Here is a 13,772-nt window from a genome sequence, read left to right as displayed (position 1 = left end):
TCCCTTCCAACTCTATGATCCTATGATTAGCTCACTGTTTCTACAGGGTTTTGCACAGGAATCTCTCCCACTCCTAACTGAAGACGTGAGGGAATGAACCTGGGAGACAGATGTTCTACCACTGAGCTATGGACCATTTGAAAAATATTGATCACACACGGATGCAGAAATGTGGAGGCCTGAGGTTAAGCCTGGAAAAATGAGAAACGGAGAGAGAAGTAAAGAATTGCACATCCTGGTCTGAAACCTCTGGAAATCAACCAGTGAAGAAAATCCTGAAGTAAACAGAGCAATAGTTTGATTTAGATAAGGCATCTTCCTATGCAAAGCTGCACACCAGCCATTGCTAACCTGCTGTCCTCTAGAAGTTTTGGACAACAACTCCCTTCAGCTGGGGGCTGATGGGAATTGTAGTCCAAAATATCTGAAAGGCAGTAGGTTGGTGAAAGCTTCTTATGCACACACTTATGGAATCTGATGCCCTTACATTGCTGCTGGCGTTGTGATCGAAGTGCAAAGGTAAATGTAAAGGTACCCCTGACCATTAGGTCCAGTCGTGGCCGACTCTGGGGTTACGGTTCTCATCTCGCTTTATTGGCCGAGGGAGTCGGTGTACAGCTTCTGGGTCAGGTGGCCAGCATGACTAAGCCGCTTCTGGCGAACCAGAGCAGTGCACAGAAATGCCGTTTACCTTCCCGCCGGAGCGGTACCTATTTATCTACTTGTACTTGACGTGCTTTCAAACTGCTAGGTTGGCAGGAGCAGGGACTGAGCAATGGGAGCTCACCCCGTCGCGGGGATTCGAACCACCAACCTGATCGGCAAGTCCTAGGCTCTGTGGTTTAACCCACAGCGCCACCCGCGTCCCTTTTGATTGAAGTGCAAACCTGCATCTAAAGAAGCTCAGTTTAAATGCCTAAAGAACTGCCCACTCTTTGTTAGAAGGCCTGGGCTTGCTGCCTGGACTCTGGCGCCCTGCCAAGGCCACAGGAAGGGCTTGGGATTCCTGGCAGGGACAAGCCTTGTTGAAACGCCTGTAGATTCTTAGGACTTTATCGGCTCCAAAATTATCTCTCGTCACCGCAATCCTACTGGGAAATCAAAACCGGATTGCTTCCTGCTGATAGACAAGAGGAATCTCTAATGGGTGGAGGGAAAACGAGAGGTCGCCATCCAGCACAGAAATCAACGGGCTTCATCAAAACTACCCCTGCACTGCGGTCAATAAAGCTGGTGACCGCTGGCAGCCAGTGTGGCGTAGTTATTCTAATTCTGGGCTGGGAGTGGAGAGATTTGGGTATCCCTGCTTGGCCGTTGAGCTCACTGGTTGACCTTGAACACATTGCCATCTCTTCCCCCAGGGGTTCCCAGCATGGTGCTCACAGGTGCCAAAGGACCACCAGAGCTTCCTTTGGCAGCCATGAAGAGCCTCGGTACATAACTGCTCAGAAAATAATTGTATTATTTATACACTGCCCATCTGGCTGGGATGCCTCTCCTACACAGAACATGCCCCTTGAATATGTTAGCAAACCCAGTTTACATAATGCAGGCAGAGTCCAGTGAGAAAAATCCTGATAACACATTTCTGAGCAAAACCGAACAAAAGCTATATAATTTGAGGAGAAAGGCTTTGTCTTTCTTCCTTTTGGCCTTGTACATAGCAGAGAGACATCCAACGCATCATAGAGCTACAAAACTCCCTCAGAACTACACAGCCAATCAGAGCCCATGCTACCTCAGCAAATATCATGCCACTTTGGCAGGTTGCTAAGCAACACCTCGACACACAAGGCTTGGGTAATAGAGAACAGATTTAACCCCTTAGGTTACAAACTGAATGATCCCTGCTGTTGCACTTCCAACAAGAGGCAGGCAAAGACAACACTAGGCACTTGCAGGCCTGTCTCCTGCACAGAGTCTCTAACACCCACTGCCCTGAGGGCTGGCTGGATTTTGTGTTAAGCATGTGCTTCTGGGAACATCTTCATATGTTTATATGCTACACCCACCCATCGTTTGAAACTGCATAGCTTCCCCCAAAGAATTCTGGGAACTGTAATTTACCTGTCACGGAGCTACGATTTCCAGCACCCTTAACAAACTACAGTTCCCAGGATTCTTGTGGGGTGTATGTGCTTTCAATGTGTTTTAAAAGTATAGGATGGGCTGTGCCGTTGTCTAAAAGGTCCCTTGAGCAGCTGGTCAATTCAATGATTGTTCTGTATCATTTTGGAGGGTTTTTTTGTATGTTGCTGCACAGTGCCCTAATATTTTGTGGGCACTCATAAATGTTATTATAATAAAATAAATAATGGTGGCCTTGAACTGACCTAATTTGCGCAAGTCATTCTTTGCTGTCCGGTATTGTAAAAGCCGATCTGTTCTGATCTGAAAAACACAACACTTCATGTCCGCCCACTGCCCCTGAAAACGCACATACGCAAAATATAAAATGGCTTATTTCATAATTCAGCAGTTTCGGCTCTGTATAATGCGTAAATCAACATCTAGCCAGCCGGAACAGGATATGCAGGCCTCCTACATCAAAATTTCCCAGTCTAAAGGTTTCGTCTTGTTAAAAAAAGCTGCTTACCAGCTTATGGGAACAATGAAAGTGGCATTATCTGTCTGGACCAAACAGATGGTTTGCATGATTGGTTTGTCTCTGAGCTGGATTTCCGGTGCAGATATTCTGATTTTTAAAAATAAATAAAAAAATTGGAGGCTGGTCAGTCTGGAGTACTATAATCCCCAGAGTCAAATTAACTATTGTTCCCTCTGTGTCTGATGCTCGGAAGTGAGCATGGTCAGGACCAGCCTAAGACATTTTGCGGCCTGAGGCTAAGGACAAGATGTTGCTCTCACCATAACTAAATCTTACTTTAGTCCACATCTGCACTGTACATTTGAAGCGGTATCATACCACTTTAAAACATACCTTTCTCCCGGGAACCGTTGTTTGTAAAGGGTGTTGAGAGTCATGTGTATGTGTGATTTCTTTTCTTTTTTAATATTTATAATTTTCTAACAATACAATTGTTCACACATTAATAATAAACAGCATGTTAACCATTGACTTCCTTTCCACCCTTCCATGGTTTCCTCTAAATATCAATTGCTGCTGCGTATTATACTCAATCCAAGAGTGTTGAGAGTTGTTATTCCCCTCACAGAACTGCAATTCCCAGAGTCCCCTGGGAAGAGGGATTTATTGTTAAACGACTCTGAGAATTGTAGCCCGGGGAAGGGAAGAGGGGCCTCCTAACAGCTCCCAGTTCCCTTCACAAACCACAATTCCCAGGATTCTTTGGGGAAAGCCAGGACTGTTTAAAGTGGTATGATAGTGCTTTAAACGTACTGTGCAGACGGGGTCTCTACAAACCTCAGACACAGCCCAACAGAGACAGAGCATGCTCACTGATCGTGGAAAGCTGAATGACTCTTGGACTCGGGAAAACAAGAAGGAGGATGAAATATACCCAGAGTCCAGAGTGGATTTCATGCTCTTTATTCAGCTCATAGTGGTGAGGAGGAATGAAAGTTTCCCCAGAATGTCTGTTTTATATACATTACTTACACAATGGGCCCCACATGATTGGCTAATTCCTGGATTCACCTGTAGGCCAATCAGGTTGCGGATTCACTTCCACCTGGAGCTGGATTGGGTGGCTCCTGTGGACCAATCAGACTGCTGCATTCTGGACCCTATTGTTCTAAGACCAATCAGACTGCTGCATTCTGAATCCTATTGTTCTAGGACCAATCAGACTGCTGCCTTTTGGATCCTATTCAACTCGGTACATAACACCAAATGGAATGGAGTGTCCGAAGAGAGGGCATGTGCAGATCCCACTTGCAAATATTGTGTCCCACCCCACCCCCTGTGTGACTTTGAATATTTATTAGGGGTTCCCTTTTCAGCTATTTTGCTGGCTGATCCCGCACCTCACAACTTCCAAGCGGTTGGCAAAGAAGTGATGCCAGTTAGGATATCAGGAAAAGATATAATTTAAATATATTTATAGTTACAAAATGGAATGTTATATGTCAAAAGCACAATAGACTTAGAAACAAGAGCTGTTCAGAAAATAAAGTTTTGAAATATATCTATCAAGGAAAAATATGAGACCCAGGGAACTACTGACCCGTCAGTTTGACGTCGATACCAGGAAAGATCCTAGAAAAGATGATTAGACAGTCACTCTGTGAGCACTTAGAAAAGGATGTTGTGATTACTAAGAGGCAGCCTGGGTTTCTCAAAAACAAGTCATGCCAGACAAATCTCTCTCTCTTTCTCTCTTTGATAGAGTTACAAGCTTGCTGTATCAGGGGAATGCTATGGACATAGTGTATATCGATTTCAGTAAGGCTTTTGACAAAGTCCCCCATGATATTCTTGCAGAGAAGTTGATAAAGTATGGGCTGGATGAGGAAACCGCTAGATGGATTTGTAGCTGGCTCACTGACCGAAACCAAAGAATGCTCACTAATGGTTCCTTGTTATCTTGGGAAAAAGTGACAAGCCACAGGGTTCTGTCCTGGGCCCGTTGTTATTCAATGTCTTTATGAGCGACTTGGACAAAGAAATTGAGGGGATGCTCATCAAATTTACTCACTAAACCGGGAAGGGTAGCCAATTCCACTGAAGACAGAATCGGGATTCAATATGACCTTATCAGGTTGAAGAACAGGGGCCAAACTGACAGAATGAATTTCAATAGGGACACATGTAAGATTCTACACTCAGGCAGGAAGAACCAGCTGCACAAATATAAGACGGGAGACACCTGGCTTGCCAGTGGTACATGTGAAAAGGATGTAGAGCAGAGCAACCAGGCCGCTGAATTCTGCACCAGCTGAAATTTCTGAACCTTCTTCAGAGGCAGCCCCGCATATAACATGTTGCAGTAAGGTAAAGGTAAAGGGACCCCTGACTATTAGGTCCAGTCATGTCCGACTCTGGGGTTGCGGCGCTCATTTCGCTTTATTGGCCGAGGGAGCTGGCGTACAGCTTCCGGGTCACATGGCCAGCATGACTAAGCCACTTCTGGCGAACCAGAGCAGCACACGGAAACACCATTTACCTTCCCGCCGGAGCGGTACCTATTTATCTACTTGCACTTTGAGGTGCTTTTGAACTGCTAGGTTGGCAGGAGCAGGGACCGAGCAACGGGAGCTCACCCCGTCGCGGGGATTCGAACCGCCAACCTTCTGATCGGCAAGCCCTAGGCTCTGTGGTTTAACCCACAGCGCCACCCGCAATCTAACCTAAATGTGTAGCTGGGCCACCAGCCAAAGCTGACGGAAGGCACTCTGTGCCACCGAAGTCACCTGAGCCTCAAGTGACAGCAAAGGGTCCAGAAGGACCCCCAAGTGATTAAAGTGCTCTATCATCATGGTGCAACACATCCATTTTTTTTAATTAAAAAAGCAGGTTATTTGCAATTATGAAAGCAACAGGGATATACATTGAAAAGCATGGGGTGAACGAATGATTAATTGGAAAACATATAAGCAAATCAGGGCGAGTGATTATTGCCATGTAACATCCCTGCAAACAAATCAGAACAAATGCCCAGTGAAGACCAGATGATGTTCATCCTCCACATAACCTTTGTGACCGGAAATCAGGATGACTCCTCACTAAGCAGGTCATCTGGAGAAGCCCCCTGTGCTTCTCCCGTTGCATATTTGCTTGGGTGATATTTCCATCATCAGCTGGCTCTGAAGCCAGGACCATGGACAGAGAACTCTGCTTCTTGGAACAGCCAGATGCCCTCCATAGCCAGCTGCTGAAATCAGTCCCGTTCCTTTCGGCTTCCTGGCTTGGTACATGCTGGGCCGAGAGTTGTCTGCAGAGAACTTTCAGCCTCATTGGGGGGAAAGTTTGGGGGCGGGCAGGCAGGGGAATGGGTCTGGCTGGACTCTGAGGAGCTGTGACTGGAGACTGATGATGATATAATTTATTACTTGTACCCCGCCCATCTGACTAGGCTTCCCCAGCCACTCTGGGCAGCTTCCAACAGAATATAAAAAGAGACATAAAAATTTCCCTATACAGATGTCCTCTGAAAGTCATATAGTTGTTTATTTCTTTGATATCTGATGGGAGGGCGTTCCACAGGGTGGGCGCCATCACCGAGAAGGCCCTCTGCCTGGTTCCCTGTAGCCTCACTTCTCGCAGTGAGGGAACTGCCAGAAGGCCCTCAGAGTCCAGGCTGAACAATGGGGGTGGAGACACTGTATTGTGTTTCTAATATTCAGTTGGGAGCCGCCTAGAGTGGCTGGAGAAATTATTATTATTATTATTATTATTATTATTATTATTATTATTATTATTATTACAATGAACGCTTAACCATGTCTACTCAAAAGGAAGCCCTACTCAATCCCATGTAGGTCATTACCAGGGAAGTGGGTTTAGGATGACAGCCTAAGTTGCGAATATGTCCTTGTTGTTGTGGAACAGGTACATAAATGGAAAAATAAAGAAGGACCTCAGGTTTCGGGAGATTAGAGCTTGGGTATCAGTTAGGGATGGGAAGTGAATTTGCTTCAGTTCAACTTTAAAGGTGAGCCTGCTTAATTCACGCATCCAGAAATGATACAAAGACCAACATACAACCATCCTTCAGAATTTGCATTGCTATGAATATTGCAGTGCATTTCTCCAGCCACATAATATGGACCAAAATGCATATACTGGAATAAAAGGTGCCCTAAAATGCACGCATTAATGAAAAATATATATATAAGAAATGCATTCTATGAAGGAGAAATTGCTTTGCAAAAATGTGTATGTTAGGCAAAATTAGATACGAACATGTGTATATTAGAAGAAATACAGCGGTACCTCGGGTTACGAACCGTCCTACTTAGGAACGCTTCGGGTTACGAACTCCGAAGTAGGTGCTCGAACACAATCCGCTCCTGGGGACGTGGGAGGCCTATGTAGGGAATGCGTGCCTCGGGTTAAGAATGCTTCGGGTTAAGAATGGACTTCCGGAATGAATTAAGTTTGTAACCTGAGGTACCACTGTATGTTGATAAACTTTCATGCCGCCTTTAAAAAAAAAAAAGGAAACTGATGTAGAAATGTGGCGAACTGACTATAAGAATGGAAAAATGAGAAACTGTGATTCACAGATCCACCCATCCCCAGTCTTCGTAAGTGGCCAACTGGATCAGTCCCTGAACTATTTAAAAATAACAGTGACAAAGTGGATTCCTGGTCACCCAGAACAGCCCAGAAGTCGTTCCCACTTGCTCACAAGCCATGTAGAAGAAGTTAATGGAGCTTTTGGTATAATTTCTGAAAACGACCCTATCTGCCTCAGCTTGCTCCGTGCAGCCTTCTTATCGATTACTTAGTTAACCGCTGAAAAATGCATTGGCAAAGGATGTGGTTCCATACAGAAGTGCTCAACAGGCATTTGCAAATACAAATGCACCCATTAATAAAAGATTTGGGCCAAAGAGCCAGGCAGTTCGTGTGCCGACATGCATTTGCCAACATAAATAACTCCTCCATTGACATTCTGGTCTTTCCCCGATAGGAAATGGAATAACTTAAAGGGTCTGCTACATGACCTAAGAGATGGAGACATGTTCTCTCCAGAGTCGCTGCAGCAAAGTCCCGGCACGTCACGTACGGAAAGTAAGAGAACGAAGCAGTTCCATTTATCTTCTTGCAGGGAAACGGTCTCAAGCTGGATTCTTTTAGTACTAACATTTATAATGGGGAGATGCTATACATTTATTGCCAGAGGGTCCAAGTCCCCAAATTGTCATGACCCTGAGATTGGATCTCCCTTCTTCAGGGGATGAGATTGAGGACACGGAACTGGAAGGCCATGCAGAAACACTTCCACGAATTGATACTGTAATGCTGACAGCCCTACCAACTCAAGGTTGCCACATTGCCACTCTCTGACTCAGAGGACTCAATCACAGAAGCCCAAATACAGTCGTACCATGGAAGCAGAACACTTTGGCATTCGTATGTTTTGGCTCCTAAATGCCACAAACCCGGAAGTGAGTGCTCCAGTTTGCGAATGTCCTTTGGAAGCTGAACGCTGGCGCAGCTTCTGATAATAATAATAACATCAACAACAACAACAACAACAACAACAACAACAACAACAACAACAATTTATTTATACGCTGCCTGTCTGGCTGGGTGGCTTCCAACACAATATTAAAATACAGTAATGCATCAAACATTAAAAGCTTCCCTAAACAGATGCCTTCAGATGTCATCTAAAAGTCTGGTAGTTGTTGTTCTCTTTGATATCTGGTGGAAGGGTGTTCCACAGGGTGGGCGCCACTACCGAGAAGGCCCTCTGCTTGGTTCCCTGTAACTTGGCTTCTCGCAGTGAGGGAACAGCCAGAAGGCCCTCGGAGCTGGACCTCAGTGTCCAGGTAGAACGATGGGGGTAGAGACGCTCCTTCAGAAATACTGGACCGAGGCCGTTTAGGGCTTTAAAGGTCAGCACCAACACTTTGAATTGTGCTTGGAAACGTACTGGGAAGCTCCTGCAGCCATTCGGAATCCACGCCTCAGTTGTCGAATGTTTTGGAAGTCTAATGGACTTCCGGAACGGCTTCCAAGGTAAAATTGTACAACCAGAGTCTCTACTAGGCTGTAGGTAGCTATAGGTAAGCAGGTAGCTCCTCGTTTTTCCAGCGTGAGGATAGTAATGTTTGGCCTACCTAACAGATTGTCTTACGGGCTGCTGAGAGAAATGTATGAAAAGCTCTGAGCACTCTGTTGTTGGTTGGCATCTGTCTGTCTCAGGAGACAGCAGTGGAGAAGTGTGGGGGTGAAGTCAAACCATTGCAGAGTTACAGCACCTGCTGTGGCTGTAGAGACCGAAACAGGAGAGAGATGTTTTGTTGCAGCTGGGGCAGATGAAGGCATCCGGTTGTGCTGCGGATGCAAAATGGCATTTTTTCTCTCCTCTGTGGTCATTCCTCCTCTGGCCCCTGCTAGGGATACACAACCTGACCATCTGTCTCCAGGCACTGCGGTTGCCTGCAAAGGATTCCCACACAGCGGGGTTGATGATGTCAGCCTTCATGTCATGTTGCAGACATCTTTGTAATGTAGTCCTTGGTCTGCCAATGGGTCTGGTGACAGAAGCCAGTTCCCTGTAGAGGACGTCCTTGGGGATTCCGTTCTGTGGGCATGACCAAGCCAGCGTTGACGTTGCTGAGACAGGTGTGCGAACCTGCTGGGAATGTGTGCTTGGGAGAACACATCTCTGTTTGAGACTCTATCCTGCCATGGGATGTCCCAAATCTTCCTGACACAGCGCAGGTGGAAGGTGTTGAGGCATAACTCCTGACGGTTGTAAGTTGCCCGTGACTCACTTCCATAAACCAGCGTGCTCCACATGCAAGCCTCAGTAAGACATACAAATGTCAAGAATGGTTAATACAAAGAAAGATGAGCCATTGTGCAAGAGTAGAGGATCTCCCTTGCAATGCAGAAGATCCCAGGTTCATTTTTGGCATCTCCAGGTATGGCTGGGAGAGACCCTTTTCTAAAATTCTGAATAGCCACTGCCAGTCAGTGTCAGCAATGTTGAGCCAATGTCAATAATCCTGAGCTTGATGGACTAATGACCTGATGCAGTAAAAGGCAACTTCCTGTAGGGACGTGGGTGACGCTGTGGTCTAAACCACTAAGCCTCTTGGGCTTGCCGATCAGAAGGTCAGCGGTTCAAATCCCCCATGACTCTTTGCTCTGTCCCAGTTCCTGCCAACCTATCAGTTCGAAAGCATGCCAGTGCAAGTAGATAAATAGGTACCGCTGCAGCGGGAAGGTAAATGGCGTTTCCGTGCTCTCTGGTTTCCGTCACGGTGTTCTGTTGCAGCAGAAGTGGTTTAGTCCTGCTGGCCACATGACCCAGAAAGCTGTCTGCGAACAAACAGGCCTGAAATCAAGATGAGCACCGCAACCCCATAGCCACCTTTGACTGGACTTAACCGTCCAGGGGTCCTTTACCTTTCCCCAGTGCTTTTTTCTAAAAAATAAAATAAACATGTTTAGGGGTACTCTCATTTTGACTCAGGAAAACCACCATTTTATAGTTCAAATCGGGGAAAATAAAAACAGTAAATGGACAAAAGTGCAAAGATTCACAAAACGTTTAGGGGTATGTGTACCCCTGCGTGTGTCCCCCCCCCCTCCTTTGAAAAAAGCACTGCCTTTACCTAAGGCAACTTCCTGTGTCTCTGTGCTTTTAAGAGGTTTTAAACAGAAAATGTCATTTGGGGTTTTTAACCTCACAGAATCTCTTTACTACCAAACCTAAAGGAAATTCTGAGTTTCATTCCTCTGCCACAAATTAAGGCGGAACAAGAGAATTAAAACTGACATTCCCTCAGTTTAAGATGCCAGCAGTTGGTCTCCTGTTAAGTACCCCAGTGTATTAGCAAAAGAATTTTTACCTCGGAGGAGATTAAGAGGAAGAAAGTAAGACTACTTCGCAGACCCATAAAAATATGCCTGTAGTCAATGCTGTTGAAGGGGGGGGGGGGAGTGTAGAAAAGGAAAGAAAGATGTTCTCCCTTAATGCTGGCAGAAAAACAAAATTGGCATTAGAAATCTGTGGAGAAGCTGATGATGTGTTACTATGGTTACCTCGCGTGAGCAACCCATTCACTTCCCAGGGGTATCGTACCCTAGGGTAGAAGCAGACAAGCTCAAAGAGCGAGGCCTTCCCAGAAGGCATTGCAAACAGAGCAGCAAAAAGCAGGTCTAGGAAAGGAAGGGAGGGAGGAGCGTAAGAAGTAGAGAATGGCTGCAAGAAAGAAGGAAGGTGGGAGACAGGGGTAGATGCACCTGCCAGTTTCTCCCAGTTTCTTGTTTCTTCCAGCCATGCATTCGGTTCTTCATGTTTCCACATCAGTATGCAAGTCCGCATGAAAACTCATCAGCATCCGAGTGCTATTTTCTTCTAATTTTGTGGGTAATTTTGCCTAATATACACACCTCTACAAGCAACGTTCCCTTATATATTGCACCCTTTTGTATTGTTAAAAGAATTCTAAGCTCCCAAATATACAATAAACGTTCATAAATGTACAAGGCAAACACACACATAAGTATATAAACCACATGTCCGAAATAATATGGGAGAGCAATCCTGAAACCGTTATGACTCCCCCAAATTGACCTCAATATATTTCTCTGCAAGGAGGGAGGAAATGGGGAAAGGCTCCCCTTTGTCTTTTTGCTTACAAATCCTGTCTTAAGGGCATTTTTTTGTGTATGAATAGGGTAATTCCTGGATTCAGGAATTAAAAGTTTTAACCATCACAAAAGAATGGCCAGGCTGCCCAGGTAAAGCAATCAGTGACTATTAACAGATATTCTAGCAATCAGGATTTCTGCTGGAGTCCGCCTCCTTCTGTGATGTATGTATGATGTTTTTTGGGGGTGGTCTTGGGCTACAGGGTGGGCAATTTCAAAAGTCTATATAAGGGCTTGTGCACCATTGTTCTGGGTTTTCGCCTCCCTCCTGCATGTGGTGAGTGAGGACCCTGTTGCAACAGTTTAATAAAGATCAGGCTTACTAGCTGCTTTGCTTCTCAATATTCTCTGGTTGACCTCTGTTATTTTCTCCTACCAATAGGGAACCCAATTAAGGACTCTATACAGGCTCTTGGATACTCTATAAGGGAAAGAGAGTGATTTGTTATTTACAACACACACACACACACACACACACACACACACTTTTATGTGTGCTTTGTCCTGCTACATGCATTTCTGGACACACGACTGGCAAACTGCACGGCAAAATTGGGAAAAGAGTGAATTTCAAAGGGCAGCTGGGTTTCATACCGTTTGGGGAAGTACAAATTAGGTAGATTTGCCTTTAAACGCAAACTGCACTAAATTTCTCCCTCAGCCTGTCCCTTGCCCTTGTTGAACCGACCCTTCATCCTACTATGGGCCAAATCTCAGGAGGGCCATTTTATACTGGTTATTTAATGCGATGATTGCACAACTGGTTCTGAAAAAATGCACGAGCCTTTCCAACAACCGCTTCCCAACCTGGCTCAGATTGCCTCTTCCTGAAGTCCTAGGAAAACAAGGGGGAAAATAAATCTTGTTTGGTCTTTCAGCTTGAGGAGAGAACTGGGGTGGGGGGTTAATCTTGTTATAGATTTGGAGCCTCCCCCCCCAAAAAAAAAGACCATAAAAATTAATAAATGATAGAATTTTGATTCTTTGGGATATGAAGGAGGAAAACAAGCTCCCAAGGAATTCCTGGGCTAGCCTATGCAAAACATAGCTAGGGCCAATAAGAAACAATTGAGGGCCACTGAGGGCCATTGGCAATGCAAGAGAACTGTCTTTCCTCCTGAAATGTCTTGAGGTGTGAACAGAGACAGGAGTTTGGAAGGATGTCAGGGTAACTGGACATGAGGTGACTGGAAAAGAGAGTCTTGAGCAAGGGTTGCTGGGAAGAAGGGAGAGAAAAGAGTGGGATCCATCTTGGGCAGGCTGGCTGCACTGCTGTGAGGGACAAGCTCCTCTTGAAATGACCATGCTGTAAGATCTGGACTCCTTCCGTGCAGATTGAAGGTGTAAATAGGTGAATAAACCATATTTCTTAAAGCCACGACAGTCTCCGCCGTATCTTAATTCTCCAAAGGAACACAGACCCTGGAGTGAGTGCCTGGAACCCTCTGGGCTCCTGCCACCGCTTGGCAGAGAGAGGGGGAGGCACCTGACTTTTGTAACAATATGTACAAAGGAGTTTTTTCTGCCTTATTAAAGAGCAAGAAGGCAGCTTTGAATTAAATGCCTACGAAAGGCTTGAAGGTCAAGGCAGGCAGGGACTCTGGAAAGGTTAAGGGGGCATGAAGCCGTTCTGAAAGCAAACATTCTGTAATAAGGGGAGGAGGAGGCAGTTTGTCTCTACAGCAGGGCCGTCTTTAGCAGATGCGGCGCCGGGGTGCAAATATTCCCTTGATCTGGGCACTATGTTTCTGAAACACCGGTCCTGAAAGATCTACATTGGCTCCCAGTACGTTTCTGAGCACAATTCAATTTAAAGCTGCTAACCTTTAAAGCCCTAAACGGCCTCAGCCCAGTATACCTGAAGGAGCGTCTCCACCCCAATCATTCAGCCCGGACACTGAGGTCCAGCGCCGAGAGCCTTCTGGCAGTTCCCTCCCTGTGAGAAGTGAGGCTACAGGGAACCAGGCAGAGGGCCTTCTCGGTGGTGGCGCCCGACCTGTGGAAACAACTCATTGACTTTTAGAAGACACCTGAAGGCAGCCCTGTTTAGGGAAGTTTTTAATGTTTGCTGTTTTATCATGTTTTTAATATTCTGTTGGGAGGCGCCCAGAGTAGCCTGTTATTAAACCAGTCAGATGGGTGGGGTATAAACAATAAATTATTATTATCAGTGCTTTTTTTCTTTAAACAAATGTTTAGGGATACTCTTGACTCAAGAAAATCACCATTTTATAGTTCAAATCGAGAAAAATAAATACAGTAAATGGACAAAAGTACAAAGATTCAAAAAAAGGTTTAGGGGTGTGTGTACCCCTCCGTCCCCACAGAAAAAAACCACTCAACAATTATTGTTGTTGTTTAGTCGTTTAGTCATGTCCAACTCTTCGTGACCCCATGGACCAGAGCACGCCAGGCACTTCTGTCTTCCACTGCCTCCCGCAGTTTGGTCAGACTCATGTTGGTAGCTTCGAGAACACTGTCCAACCATCTCGTCCTCTGTCGCCCCCTT

At 45.6% G+C, this 13,772-nt stretch overlaps 1 long non-coding RNA gene across 1 annotated transcript; it reads right to left on the bottom strand.

The window, feature by feature from the left end:
- Positions 1-223: 223 nt before the first annotated feature.
- On the bottom strand, positions 224-10,697 carry LOC307203367. The gene is made up of 4 exons (XR_013833197.1): positions 10,652-10,697; positions 4,149-4,180; positions 2,334-2,427; positions 224-275 (listed from the first exon to the last, which is right to left on the bottom strand). It is a non-coding gene; the product is annotated as an uncharacterized lncRNA (long non-coding RNA).
- Between the last annotated feature and the right edge of the window lie 3,075 nt (positions 10,698-13,772).

Source organism: Podarcis cretensis (genome assembly GCF_951804945.1).
Source record: "Podarcis cretensis genome assembly, chromosome: 14".
Lineage (NCBI taxonomy): Eukaryota > Metazoa > Chordata > Lepidosauria > Squamata > Lacertidae > Podarcis > Podarcis cretensis.
Note: the sequence above shows the minus strand (reverse complement) of the source record. Positions and strands in the feature narration are given on the sequence as shown.